Source organism: Lissotriton helveticus, chromosome 7 (genome assembly GCF_964261635.1).
Source record: "Lissotriton helveticus chromosome 7, aLisHel1.1, whole genome shotgun sequence".
In the NCBI taxonomy this organism is placed as follows: domain Eukaryota; kingdom Metazoa; phylum Chordata; class Amphibia; order Caudata; family Salamandridae; genus Lissotriton; species Lissotriton helveticus.
In genome coordinates, this window is record NC_136068.1 from 1,173,196,346 (window position 1) to 1,173,211,862 (window position 15,517).

Consider the following 15,517-nt stretch of genomic DNA (forward strand, 5'->3'; position numbering starts at 1 on the left):
TGGATATGAACTCTCCCTGGATGTTGGTCTTCCAGTTATATGGAGCTCTGAGGCAGCATAGGCCCAGACAGTGCTTAATTTGTAAAACAATAAGTGCGGGCCCTTCTCGGAAGGCCACTGCAGCCGCACCATCCATACCCTGTTAGCACTGCCAATGGGAGTAGCAACATAACACCTAACCATCGCACTCCTACAAGTGTGACAATTCAGCCTATTTCAGGCCACGCAGAGCTATAACAAAGCTACCAGAGGCTAGTATTTCTAATTTTCATAGTATATTTACTTAATAAACATGGGTGTTGCGCTCATCTAAAAGTAAAAAGACAGCGCCACCATGTGGTGGACTGTCACTAGAGCCGGTGTTGACAATTAAGTGCCAGTGCCAAGCACCGGGAACCCCCGGCACTAATTTAGCAATGGGCCCAGAGCCTTGATAGTGGGGAGGCAGGGGTGGGATATTAGTGTGAGGATTCTCGTATAACGCACGTTTTAAATTGGCAATCTTCTATGTTTTACATTGGCAATCTTCTATGTTTTACATTGTGCTCACCTACTGCCGAAGAGACTACCCAACATATAGAGAACTAGGTTGAATGTATGCCCTAGGTTTGGAACAGTGGAGGCAGATTTTCTGCACATGTCTTGGGGGGTTTGCAGGGTTGGCGTCGCATTGGGGTACAATCACATGCCGACTGCAGGAAGTGACTAATATACATGTAGATAACTCGGTCTGCCACTGTCTTCTAGACCTCATACCAAGCCCTAGAAGGAGTAAGGTTCATTATAAATTCGTTCTGCTGAGTCTTGTATTGGCCACCAAGAAAATTGCTATTAGATGGGTGTAGCAGAGGGGGCAACCATACGACCAGTAGAATAGGGATATGGGAGAGTGGGTCTTGGCTGAAGAACGATGAACGCGAGAAGTCGGAACAGACAATAAGGTAGAGGAAGACTGTTTTGAGTGCACAATAATACTGCAAGAACTATAAGCCGCAGTCTCAGAAGGGAACTATGACAATGGCTCAGACACTGGGGCACCTACACAAGGTCTGTAGTAATCATACAAATAGGTTGCCGCTATTAGGGATAGAGTGTTTGAAGGCCTTATTGGAGAGGGTGTGGGATGGGGAGTTTGCATGAGTATATACAGAATAATAGATACTTGTAGTGTCTTGTATACTGAACTGCCAGAAGTTGTCATTTTGTACGGATTCATAACAAATTTGGAAATATAATCTATTTTTTTTTAAAAGGACAATGGCAGCAACATCTTTGACTGTATTCATGTAATTGCCACGTGTCTCCTTTCTGATTTAATTCGTATATGGGCAGGGTTTTGAAATTATGAAGAAACTGCAATTTTTTCCCTTCTTAAGTGACATTTTTAGTATGGTTTTTGCATTAGATCGGTATAGCCAATGTGTTTTTCTCCACAGGAAAATTATTTTTGTCCGTGGAAAAACTCCTATCCCCATCCTATACGTTTTCTGGAGTTCAAAGCATTTCGCACGACCACCTACCTACCCTTCCTGCCCCCAAATGCTGGCACCTTTACAAAATTGTGATTCAGTGTGTCAAATTTCAAATTGCTAATTCCTTTTTGCACTCCCTAGCTATAATTTGATGTGCCAAAAACCGTTGGGGTACGTGTTCTTGTGACCTGAATTTTATTTTGTGAAGATAATAGTTATAAATCTTGTGCGCCTTCCCATGTTTCTCTCCTGAAAAAAAAATAGTTTGTGCAATTCTGTTTCTTTCAACTGAATATGATTAACACACACAGTCTGCCAAAAATAACTCTGAGGTCTGGAAAAAAAGAAAACATCTTTGTAAGTAATTGTTGCTGTGTTGATAACTATCTAAAAAAGCAGGTTTTACAAGAGCGGGTACTCTCTTATTATATGGGCTGGTAGATGTGTGACAGCGACTAATCATTGCTCGTCTTGGCAACTTAATTACGAGGTTCCCCCTCCTGTTGTCTTTGAGGCCTCCCCTCATACTATAGAAACCAGGGCTCTCGTGTTCGACTCTCAGCACGCGCCCTGTAGCCAGGGAATTATTCTCCATGTCTCTGGCTGGGTGAGGTGCTACGTTGGCTCAAGGCATCATGGGATGGATTAAAGCTGATCTGAGGCTAAGCAGCTTTGGGGATGCATGTTGCATCAAATTTACACCGCTGACTCAAAGGGCATTAGAAGCCAAAAGTCTTTGTAAATTTAGCAGATTTAAAACTCGGATGCCTTTCACTGATTACTTCCTGCTAATAATGTTTTAATTTGATTATTTAAACCTTTAATGTGTTTTTCTAATTTGTTTTTTTTACAAAGTATGGAACCTCAGCTGGTTTATGGACAGACTTGCGGAAGGCAACGGAGTGGCAGTCTCTTGTTCTGTGGCTTTTTGTGTCTGAAATAAAATGAGGTTATAATCTGAATGGCCCTTTGCAAAGCAAACATCACAAACGGAATATCCGGTGTAACATTGAAGAATGTTTTTCAATTCCCTATATCAATGATACTCATTTCATTGACATTGGAAGGAGGAATGTCTCAGTAAGGCCCATCGGAATTTACTGACAGCACGTACACCAATTATCTTCGGCATGTGGATAACATTTTCATACGTCTTTAAACAAGGGGATCCAGTCAAACATTATTTTCTTAATAAAAGCGCTGCCTGTAAATGCCAGCGATGATGAAATGTAGCATCACTCTCATTGGTCATAAGGTGCTCACTGTCATTCCAAAAATACAGAAAACAAGCATTGAGAAAGCCACCGATTGTTTTGCTTTTATGCAGGAAAGGCGTACAGCACGTGCTGCTGCAGGGCACGCTCTATTTACACCTCTCGGGCACTTCAAACAGCAGCTGTGCACATCACAGCACATATGCAGTGACCTCCTCTCACACACACAGCAGCAGCAGTCGGAGTTTCACTTGCACAGGTGAAGAAGAGTTTGCACGGATAGAGATCTAATTGCTGCAGTCCAAGCTTCCTTCACATGCAGCCGCACACTGAAAGCTTAACGCACAGCTCATGTACAGCAAAGGCAGCTGTTAGCAAAGTGTAAAAAAACACCTGCACATTTTTCAGAAATCTGACTTTCTAGTTTATTTTAGGATCTTATTAATAATCTCCCAAGATTTTGTTCCATGGATTCCTATTACTACTTTGTGGCAGAGGGCATTTTTTCACTATTTTCATATGATTTTGGTTTGCTTTACTGTTACTCGTCAATCTCTCAGGCAGGTCCCCGTGGGTATATGTACAGAACTCAAACCCTTGGCTGGCTATGGGTGTATTAAATAGGCAAGGCACCTGTTGGTCATATGCGGATCCAGGCAGGTTTTGCAGCATCTCCTAAATGTCATGTGGTTCTCCCTTTTTTTGTACATGCGGACAGAGACTGCTCTTTAATTCTGAGCCAGCAGATGTGCCTGCCGCTCCGATTCTCTTGCATGCCTGCTACTGTTTACTGCACAGGGACGGATTGGGATCACAATTTGGCCCAGGCACTGACAAAAAAAGTGGCCCACATTCGCGGGGCGTGGCCCACATTCGCGGGGCGTGGCCCACATTCACGGCCATGCCCTACATTCGCGGCCGTGCCCTACATTCATGGCCATGCCCTTTCATGAAACACACAAGGAGTGTAAGTTGGAGGATATTGTTCTTGGGAAGGACACAGGGCCAAGGTGACAATGTCCTATAAGCTGAGCACATAAAAATCAGCCAGGCCCCTTTTTATTACCAAATTATTCCCCAGCGCAGGAGCATCTGAAAACAGCGAGGTCCCTTTCTCTTAACAAATTATTCCCCATCCCTCCAGCGCAGAAGCACCTGAAAACAGCAAGGCCCCTTTCTCTTAAAAAAATATTCCCCAGCCCTCCAGCGCAGAAGCACCTGAAAACAGCGAGGCCCCTTTCTCTTAAAAAAATATTCCCCAGCCCTCCAGCTCAGGAGCACCTGAAAACAGCGAGACCCCTTTCTATTAAAAAATTATTCTACAGCCCTCCAGCGCAGGAGCACCTGAAAACAGCGAGTCCCCTTTCTCTTAAAAATGATTCCCCAGCCCTCCAGAGCAGGAGCACCTGAAAAATAGCAAGGCCCCAGCTATTTGTAAATTACTCAGCTCTCCCCAACCCTTCAGTGCCTCAGGGCAATGGCGTGGCAGGAGAGGGTCTAAAACAAAAACACAGCTTTTGGGCCATCCATGGGGGTGTGGGGAGGCTAAGGTGAAGATGGTGAGTTCCCCACATCACCTGGCCCCTATAGTGAGACCCATTCTTCCATGCCCACTATGCCCTGAATGAGAAGGGCTGTGGGCAAGGACTAATGCAAGCACTGTCTCTGGGCTGTGTGGGCCCCAGGGGGGCCGAGGTGAAAATGGCTCATAGGCCTAAGCAACACCTGGACCCCTGGGAGGCCGATTCTGGCACACAATCACCCCTCCCCAGCCCACCATCAGCATGACTGCTTGGCAGGGCAGGGGGTCAAGGAGAGACCACAGCTTATCATTGCTGAAAGGCTGACTGCACAGCGAAGCTGCTTTCCTCTCCCTGTCAGTATTTTCTGTTAAAGGGGGAAAAACCGGCCCACGGAGTGCACTGAGACACCGGCCCTTCGGCCCATGCCCGAGTGCCCGCTGTGCCATTCCGCCCCTGTTACTGCACCCTTGTGACTGAGCGGTTTTGAGTCATAAGAAACCGGCTTTAGAATGCAAAATTGTTTTTAGTTGTTAAGACAGAATGTGTGAGCAGCATCATGAGTTGGCCAGACTGATTTCAGATGTGCGCTGCTCCAGCTTTGCGAGTGAGGCTTGTCAGCTCTTTGCCCGAAGTGGAAAATTGTAGACATTCTTCCACTCATCACGTTTTCATCTCAAGTGAGCGGGCTGACCTGAGCAGCTCCTGTTTGGATGCAAGTCTTGGAAATTAAATTTTGTGGTTGCGGTATTGGAGTAGACAAGGAAAATGTGTCGGAAACACAATTTCTGAGTGCAGAAATAACGTCTACCTACTCTCAACAGGGAACACATCTGTATCTAAAAACGGACTAGCGTTGGCTGAATGTCTAATTATAAAGATTTCTCATCTAGCAAAGTAGGAAAAAATAGTTAATCAGTGGAATTTCAGTTTTGTTTTGGGGTACAATTATGTTTGTATTTCATACCTCACTCATTTTTAAATCATCAGTGCTCAAATTTAAGCATATGCTGCCCACTAAACGTTCTTTGCAACCCACTACCAGTCAGACGACTAAACCACAATAAACAACACTCACAGCTACCAGAACAGGGATAGTATCTGAACTGTACATGTAAAACCATTATAGATTCACCTTTTTCTCTATTGGCAAAGGTTGGTCTAGTGCGTTGTCTCCACAAGAATAACAAAAAGTCAAAAGGTGATAGATGGAATACTTCATAATTTCTCAACCACTGATGCTTACTTGAGCTGCATTCCAGTGTTTTCTTTGCTCAGCGTGCTACTAAAGACTGGCACCAGCCAGCATGGACGCCATCTGTTGGGCCCCATCAATGGCGTGCATGTGTGGTGCCAGGGTACACTGAGCTAACGGGCCCGCAATTATGTGCTGTTAACCATCTTCAAACTGTGGATATTTTTACTGTGCGATCTATTGTGGATTGAGTAGTTAATTATTGACAAACTTTACTACTGGGTATTTGGAAAGGCTGATGGTTTTCCAGTTAGTCTTAAATAATCAATTAAATGTCTAAACTTGTTTTATGTAATTGTACAACTATAATAATTAAAGGAAGCTGATACTCAGACACTTTTGATAGAATTTAGTATGCGTTAGACTTGGCATCTTTGGAGGGGTTTCCCCCGACTTTTTTCCTCTTCCACCTGTATTTGTGAGGCTGTGCTGGATTTAGTTTTTGCTTGCTTAGATGCTTTGGGCACTTTGCCACTGCTGACCCGTAGTTTTCTAAAGACCCAGTTGCTTGAAACCTTTAAAAAGTCATAATCTTATTACATGTATGTTGGGTTCTTGTTTTAGTTTTGTTGAGTTTAGATAAAGATACTGTATCTTTCTAAACTGAAGTGGTTGGCGTGGTATACTTTTGTGGTGTTATCACTGTATTACTGTGTATTTTGAGTACAAATACGTTACACATTGCCTTTGGGATAAGTCTGCCTGCTCGTGCCAACCTACCCAGGGGGTGAGCAGGGGTTATCTAAAGTGTGTATCCCCCTTACCCTGACAAGAAGCAAGGGTCCCTGTTAGGACAAAGGTACCTACCTCTGCCAACTAGAGACCCCCATTTCTAACAGTATGTGCCTATCTGAAGGCCACATGCTGCTTAATGCTTGAATCACCTCAAACCTAGATGCTCTACGTCCACCCTCTCCTTTTAGTGCCTCTGTCTCTTTCCATCACATCTCCATTCACTCTTCCGTGTAGTTGATAACACTTAATTGAGTTTGGCTGCTGAATGAGGCCCTCCAGTTTCGTTTGTGAGGATTATCAGAGACCATCCACTCACTCTCCATCAGACCCTGTTGCGAAATGTGGTCATGGCAGCCGTCGCTCACTGTGTCTTTTTTCAAGACCTCTTCCGGCATGCATGAAGAAATTTGACTTCTCCTAGCCCTACTAAAGACCTTCAGCGTTATTTCAGGCTCAGAGTAATTCCAGAAATGCTGAAATGGCTGTGAGTGGGTGGACAAACTCTGGATTATATTGTCACTGGTCACCTGGTACATTGCCATTATTAGTTAATATGAGAGTTAACAGTCCTTCTAGCTGGCGTGGTAGCTACATGTGACAAGGAGCTGCTTGAGTATTACATGGAGTGAGAGCACAATGGGCCTAAATCATGAAAGTAAATGTACACTTGCTGTAGTAACTTTACTACTTATTATGCCACCCACTTACATTTCAAAATATATATACGTTCTGCCATTGCAGCCTGTGTGCAGTTTTAAACTGCCATTTCGACCTGTAAAAATAAATCTTTTTGCGAGGCCTAAACCTTCCTTTTTAATACATATAAACCACCTATAGGGTAGGACCTAAACAGCCCATGAGGCTTTATGTGCTGGTTGTGAAAAACTCTTAAATTTGTTTATCACTCCTGCATGGCCCACCTCTCTCATAGGTTAACATTGGGTTACCTTATTACCTTTATTAAGTGATAATGTTTGTTTGGGGACCGGTAGAAATATCATGTTTGATGTCTAAGGAATTGTCATTTAGAACATGCTTTAATGGTAAAGTAAATTTCAAGTGCAAGATTTATTTATTAAGATTCAGAACTACAATGAGAGCCTCTTAAAACTGTGCAATCAGATATAATCAGTAAAACGTTAAAAATATTAAAACATTTTAAAACACATAATTTCATTAAAGCAGACTGACAGAATTCTTACCAAAAATCAACGGCGGGTAATGCTTTATTAAATAGTTAGAAGGTATTATAAATATTCCCCCTCGGTGAAGTGTTGCTGAACGCACCCAGCTCTATTGTTATGCAGAATTTCTGATAATCACCCCGAAGCTCCCTGGGCATGCCTCATGAAAGATTCAACATTGCCAGCAAAGGTAAAAGCTTTGTCTCATATCACCATAGAGGATCGTCAAGATCTTGTCACAATCTAAATTCAACGAATCCCACTAATGCACTAGAACCGCTGAGCCAAAATTCACGTTGGTTCCCGTAAATTCACGTTGGTTCCCGTGTAAGAGGGTTCCAAAGTGGACTCCAAAAATAAAATGGCCTTGCAGAGGGCAAAACCATGGGAACCCACCTCCCTCCTCAGAGCCGAAAGTCCAGTGAAATAGTGTAATCGTCTAATACTTGCAAGCAATTCACATGTGAGCTTGAAAGACTCACCAACCCAGAAAGTCATGATCCAGCATCTGACTCCTGACCAGCGAAACATTATCAAATGGTCCCTAAACTCGCAAAACAAGAACCCTGGGAGGCCGTCTGGAATAAAATATCTTTATGGCTGAGGTATTAGAAGAAGTCACGACCTCTAACTGTAACACCTCAACAGATTCCATCTTCGTCAGTTGCAGGAGGAACAGCCCCCCCAAGAACATTATGATCTTTCTGGATTTGGAATGCCAATCATTAGAAAATGTAAACCTGTGAGCAGATCCTTCACAATTACGGGCACCAGGACATAGCCTTCTAGCAAAAGGAAAGCCACAGTTCTGCCAAACGTGAAATGACTAAGCATCAAATCATTTTATCTGAGGTAAGTTTCCAGAAACTGCTTCCCTTTCAGAGATCTACTGGATTGTAAAATAGATCATTCTGTGAGTTGTCTTATGCCTATTTGTTTTGTTTTAACCTCTCTTAGTGGATGTTTCTGCCTTGTGGGACATTTGTTTTTATCATCTTCCCTCACATGGTTCCTATTTATCTCACCCGCACCTGTTGTCTCCTTCTTTCCCTCTCACACACATGCACACACACTTTGAGACACTCATAGAATCGTACACCATCTCAAAAAGACTCTTACATCCCCCAATATTCCCTGGGTTAAGAAATACATCCACACTTGGAATTTTCCTTCAAGGCCAGTGCCCTCAGTGCCCCCATAATTTTCATACAGTTAATCTTTCAGATATTAAGCATCACAATCATTTTTCGTAACCAATGTCCATGCCTACCATCCTCCACAAGGTAACCACCATTGAGGGGATGGGAGGGGAGAGAGGAGAGGAGAGAGAGAGACACACACGTGTGTGTGTGTGGGGGAGGGGAGGGGGCGCCGAAAAAGGGCATGCACTCCCATTGGGTGATGAAGCACAAATAGTACAGGAAAACGAGTTTGACCTATTGGCATTGTAAATGACAATGCCTTATGTTTATGTTTTGGTTTAAAAAAAAATAACAGAAATTGTAATTTACAATGCCAATAGCTTAAACTCTCAAAATGCAAGTCCTGTTGCATTACAAATACTTGAAGGCATCACTGAGTTGCCCCCTTCTGTCTCCCATGGCCTCTGACGAGCTCCCCGTTTGCTACGAGTTAAATAAAGAAGCCGGTGGTCTCAACTGCGCATGAGAGACCCTCCTGCAGTAAGAGAAACTCATTAAAGAAAATAGCGCTTAGAGACTAATGAAGACGTACCTTGTAACAACCAAAGTAAAAGGGCCAATCCTCATGGGAGGTTACAAATGAAGACAAGACTGTACTGAGGGACTAACAAGCCTAAAAACTAAACAGAAGCCAGCCTGAGGATCCTCAAATGTTTCTTCCCCTCTCTGTTTTGCCTTTTCTCCATACCCTTGTATCCCTCCCACCCTCCCTTGGTGTTGTGACTACGTCCCCCCTCCGACCCCACTTAACCCCTTCAGTGCTGCGCGAATTTCGCTGCAGTGCTGAAGGGTTTAAAACCGTATTGGCTCATGACGGAAATGTTCCGTCATCAGCACCGGAGCACCGACGCTGATGAAGGAACCGTTCCGTCATGAGCATGCAAGGGGTTAATGGAACTCTGCCTGAGGAAATCTACTATGTATGTATATATATGTATATAGGGATAACTCTAATCACTAGTATAGGCAGTAGACCTTTGTACCATCTACCCTTCCTATGTGACTCTTAGAGTATATCCAGTCATATCCCTTCCCTATGTATATAGAGATAACCCTGATCACTAGTATATGCAGAAGACTTTTGTACTCTCTACCATTCCTATGTGACTCTTAGAGTATATCCAGTCATTTCCCTTCCCTATGTATATAGAGAACTCTAATCACTAGTATATGCAGTAGACCTTTGTACTGTCTACCATTCCTATGTGACTCTTAGAGTATATCCATTTGTATGTAATCTTTGTGTGACTTTACATCTTGTACATTTGCAATTTTTTTTCTGTTTGTATCCTTTATGTAACGCATGTAATCCTAAGTCCTTATGTTTTTCAACTGGTTCTTATGTAAAGCGCTCTGACACCTTCGGGTAAAGTTCGCGCTATATAAAATCGCATAAATAAACAAGCCAATGACAAATATGGGCGGAGAGCGGGCGGGTCTTCAAGTACATACTCCAATACAGCTGACTTGCAGCGCATGCGCTGCCCAGGCTCAACATAAAAAGTATAAAGGAAAGTAAATCACTGACATCAGCAGTGGAAGGGCATACTCAACCACTCAAAAAGCCGGATGGAACCTAATTGCTGCTGGGAAAGGGAAACACACCACTAAAGGGAAACACTCCACTAAGGAGAAAAACCGTTGACTCGCTGGTAGGGTAGTGAAATAAAGAAGAAAGCATCCGATGGCAACCGAAGGGCAGACCGAATCCTACTCTTAGAATATGTTAAAGTATTGGATAGAATGTGGTCTGCAACAGACAACTAAAGCTTTATGTAGAGACCAAAAAAGGGACTATAGAATCGAGTTGTCTGCACAGATTGTCAATTGCAAATATGCTGTGTCACTCATTTGTTGTTACTTCCGCAGGGTTATTTCATTTTATTTAATAGCATGCTTAATTGTTTGGTTTCTGGAAAACACAGATGTAACGACCAAAGATGTTTTCAATGACTATATTTCACATTGCTGTGACAGCCAAGTATCGGCTGCAATGCTTAAAACATGAAGAAAAGAAATGGCAAAACACTCAATGCGCAACAATATCAATGAAAATCTAAAATTACGAAATAAACGCATTTTAAACTAAAAAACTGCTTTGGCTGGCTTATGCTACACATCTGCTCTGAATTTAGGAAACATGTGGAAAGAGGATACAGGATGTGCATAAAAACCACTGCAATTTGTAAGGCTTCAGTGTTTGTTTTGGCTCGTACTGTGCGCAAAATGATCAGTTCCCAAAGCTCAGGAGCAGGGTCTCTTCTGCACATGGTGCTGTGTAAATAGCTAGGAATAAGCACAAGTCTCTCTGACGTCATTGCTGTGTTTATCAACATTGAAGGAATGAAAACAAGAGACATGCTCTAGCCATGCATTGGCTCGATTTGCTTAGACTTGGCTCCCTTCAATGCTTGCGTCTGACTGCAGGCGCTCCATGAAGACCGTCATGCTATTTTAGGTTGCCATATGGGAGTCATATCTGCTTACCTGCTGTTCTTCTAGCTCTTCAAAGAGTGAATAGTGTTTGTGCAGATGTCTGTTGCACGTGTTTACTGGTACTTCCCTTTCAAGGAGGAAATCAAAAGGGTTTTTCTTGGCAGTCTTTCATGACTGTAGAAATTGTCCAGCAATCTCTTGTGCAGCCTTATCTCATTGAGGCGTTTCGCATTGGTTGAACAGTTGTGAAACATGTTTGGTAATGATGAGTTACTGCTTTTTAAATCTAATTCAGCAATGTCATTTTTGGAATCCAAACTATGATTCCAACATGTGTACACTAGCAGCCTGGAGCTAGTGCCAAGTGTCAATAGAACAAGAATACACTATATATTGACTCATTTATATGAATAGCTTGTGTGTCTAGAAGCAGGCTTCTGTTGCACCCACATTGTGGCTATATTTTTTCTGGATGGAGTAGTTGAAGGAGCACAATCCTTTTAAGGAAAGTAAAAGCTAATGTTGTTATATAGGCATGAATAACCAGGTCCCTTGGTGCCATTTTTGTGCAACTCCGGTAAACCCTAGCAGTTCATCCTGGTCACCAGAGTTAATTTCTGATTTAGTGTTTTGGGGGCAGCCATTCCGTCACAAATGTGACAGTTATTGTAGGAGAGTAGGGTGTGCTTCCTATGGTTACCCCCACTTTTTGCTGCGATTCTCTGGTTTTTCGACTTTAGTGTGGCAGTGGACCTGTTAATCAGGCCCACAGCCCAGCTGTTCTCTCTCTACATTGATACCATGTACTTTAGGTACATACCAGATTGGTTACTGGGTCACCCTTGTGAGCCCCTGTATGGTGTACCATAGGTACCTAGGGCATAGGTGCACCCTAGCCCTACCAGAGGCTGCAGCGTGTATTGTGCCACCCCTGGTTTGCCTTCCAAACTGACACCACAGGTCTGTTCACACAGCCTGGGTAAGGTGGTGTAATCACCCTTTACTTAGATATAGTATACCTATATCTGTATATACATATAGACACATATATACCTGTAAGTCACTCCTATGGCAGGCCTTGACAATACTGGAGGCAGAGTGCTTGGTTTTATGTGAGAGGGTGCCCTAGCAGGAGCTGAGCCCCTCTGCCGCTTTCGGAACCATCTCCTTATAGCTGTTCTATGATATAGCCATACCATATACTCATAAGTGCATTATAATCCTCGCGGTTAATGCTAACTTTGATTTGGCTTTATCAAAACATGTCGTGTAAGGTGTCAAACACTTTGGAATACTACCCCCCCGCCCCCGCCAGTCCTGGCGGCGGGGGTAGCATTCCACCCTTCTAGAGGGAGAAGACATGTAGTTACTGGTTAACCTGGTTAAAGTTAAACAGAGCCCAATCATCACAAAATGGATGCTGCTGCCACAGACACAAGTCTGCCCTCCTGCTGGTGGACGAAACTCCGGCAGAGGAGGCCTGGACAATAGGTTTCCTGTTCAGGGAGGTGCTGGCACCTCCCCAGACAGGCTTTAGTGTATTGGGGCAGGGAGGGTTGCATTCAGTGAATGCTTTTCAGACACTGCCTGGGGCACACTAGGTGCTCCATGCATTTCCCAGTTCAAACCGGTTGCTGGGGCACTCAGCCCCAGCTCTGGCGCGAAACTGGACAAAGGGGACGGGTGTAACCACCCCCACCCCAGGTCCACCCATAGGAGGGACCTTCGAGTTAGTCCAACTCCTAAACTTACTATAAGTATAGAACAAACAGGCACCAACAGCATCTTTGCCGGTCTGCATTTTGGAGGCTCCCGCCGGATCCCGAAGAATCTGTGACACAGGACATGGACTTCCAGACATCTCTGACCACAACCTTCGCTCACAGCAAAGCTGAGACCTGTGGCAGACACGAGAGACGTGGGACCGGAACTCCTGGACATCCTGCATTTTGCTACCTGCATTGACTTCCCGAGGTATCCTGAAGTTGTGCATTTGGGTGCTTGAAGCCCCAGACCCGAGCACCTTTTGCACCGAAGCTCGAAGCCCCACGCTCCATGAGTGGCCCGTGGGCCCGCTTTGTGCATTTCCACTCAATGCGCCTTTGCGGTTCCTAGTCCGTTGGCTAGTGAGCCCCCAAGACGACAATCCTTTGTTTTAATTTGCTTTCCTGGTTGCTCCAGGCTTGTTCCAACTTCCTTGCAAAGGAGAAGTTCCACAGACCTTGCTTGTCTGCACCGAAGCCAGTCTTGACATCCTGAGTGGTTTGCGTTTGCTAAGGCTTGTTGGGTCCAATCCGGATACCGACACCGCAGTCAACTAGATTCTTTATGGGCCAGCTCGAATCCAGCCCCTGGTTGTCATCGACCCCTCCTGGTCCACATGTTTGAAGAGACAAACTTCACCTTTTCACCTGAAATCACCCGACATCTGGTGGCATCTTTCTATCGCCGCCCTGGTCACTGGCAAGTGGCTCAGACTCTGTCTCCTCTGCGTTCAGGTTCTTCAGATCTTTGATCCACCCTTGAATCCACCCGGACACTTTTCTTCTGGTCGCCTGCAGCACTTGTTTGAGGATCGCCATTGAAATCAACGACGAAACCCGACACCAAAAGAGACCTATGCACCCGGCTTCCGTGGGTGAGGTAACACAAGTACTCTGGTAGTCTCGGGGGTATTGGCCCTCCTAGTGTCCAAGTCTAAAAAGGTTCCATCGTAGTTCATTTAGAAGTGTCCTTAAATTGTAGAATTGTAACTTGTTTGTTTCCCATAGAAAGTCAATGGTAACCCGCGGCTGTGTTTAGACACTGCATGCTTCTCCCGTGGGCCTCCTACATCCTAACCTTGGGCTGTCCCGAGTAGCCCCAGCGATTCCACAGGGCCCAGGCCTGCTTTCTATTCCTCACGTGGTTCTTATATCACTATTTTAGTATATGGTATGTGAGGCTCCTAGGGCAAAACGTATACTGTGCAACGTATCGTATGCTAATTAAGTTCCTTGTATTGTACTTTTACCTCTGACCTCATAAAGAGTCCAGAGGGGTTGTGTTTAGGATAAATACATATATATATTTGATATATACCTTGTGTTGTGTGCTTTCATTTGGTACTCAAGGGATTATAATTGGTAAAACAACTGGCTTAATTCGCTCTCTGAAGTCTTAGCCTGAAGACTGCTCGCCATTGCTACTCCTAGGATAGCTTTCTATAAGGTTGACTTTACAACCACCATCAGTAAGGGTCGATTAGATTGGTGCAAGGTGCCTACTAGAACTAGTGGACATTATATGCCAGGCTAACTTCTCACATTGGTGTGCAGCAGACGGGATAAGAGCTTGCATTGTTTTACCAAATAATCTTGAGAATAGTATTTGAAAAATCACATCAAGGTACCTGTAGGTACATATGAATCAAGACTTATAATACATAAGTTCTACTGAACTTAGCAGTTGTAGGTGGTAAGGGCTTAGCACACCCTGACTACAACTTCTAGAGGGGTTCTAGTAGGAAACAAGTAGTGTAGGTAGTGCACAAACCACACCTCACTAGTCATGGCCTTAAGGGCAGGAGCTAGTGTCTCTCTGTCAGATGTCAGCAGAGAGCAGACATCTAAATATGACACATTCACATTCCAAGACTTAAGGGGATTGTGTGTCACTTGAAAATTAAGGCAAAGACAGAGTCCAACCACCCAACACCTAGTAGATATCCTGGTGGCAGATGACTTAGCAAAAGCATCAGTTCCAGATACCCTAGGTAGTAGGGGCCACCCCTCATCTGAGGAGGATCCAAGTGGGGCGCCCCACCAGGACTCTGAGGAGGAGGCAGGTGCAGACCTGTACCTGGGTGATGAACCAGACGTTGGAGAGACAGAACTAACTGGGGATGGAGATGGCACTGAGGGTCCCTCCTTCATTCCCCCAGGTAGGCCTACTGGTGTACCTAGAAGACGGAGATCTCACTCTGGTGAATCTCACCATTCTGGTTCATCGATAGGGTCCTCTGCCTCATCTCACAGGAGGAGAACATCCCCTCAGAGAAGAGAGCATGAAGCTAGAATGAAAGAAGTCAAGCTTAAGATCCAGAGGCAACAAGTTGGCCAGGAGAAAGAGACCCTAGCTCTTGAAAGAGAGAGAAACTTGTGTGGGCTAGAGCCCACTGGTGGCAGCATAATCCCTAGTGGTAGGGATAGGTCTTATGACCATAGAAACCTAAACAAGATTGTCCCTCCCTATCAGATTGGGGATGACATCCACAAGTGGATAACTGCTTTAGAGAGGGCCTGTAAAGTACAGCAGGTACCCCAGAGTCAGTGGGCAGCAATCTTGTGGCTCTCCTTTGCAGACAAATGAAGAGACAAGCTCATCACTGTTAGAGAAGAGGATGCTGGCCACTAAACTGTCCTGAAGAGTGCTCTAATAGATGGGTTTGGCCTAACCACTGAGCAGTATAGGTTGCTGTTCAGAGATACCCAGAAGACACAGACTCAGGACTGGACAGA

The 15,517-nt window shown here is 44.4% G+C and overlaps 1 protein-coding gene across 2 annotated transcripts in view; it reads left to right on the forward strand.

Moving 5' to 3' along the window:
• PRKCA (protein kinase C alpha) overlaps positions 1-15,517 on the forward strand; it is a 1,411,833-nt gene that overhangs the window by 290,469 nt on the left and 1,105,847 nt on the right. The gene's annotated exons all lie outside the window — the stretch shown is intronic.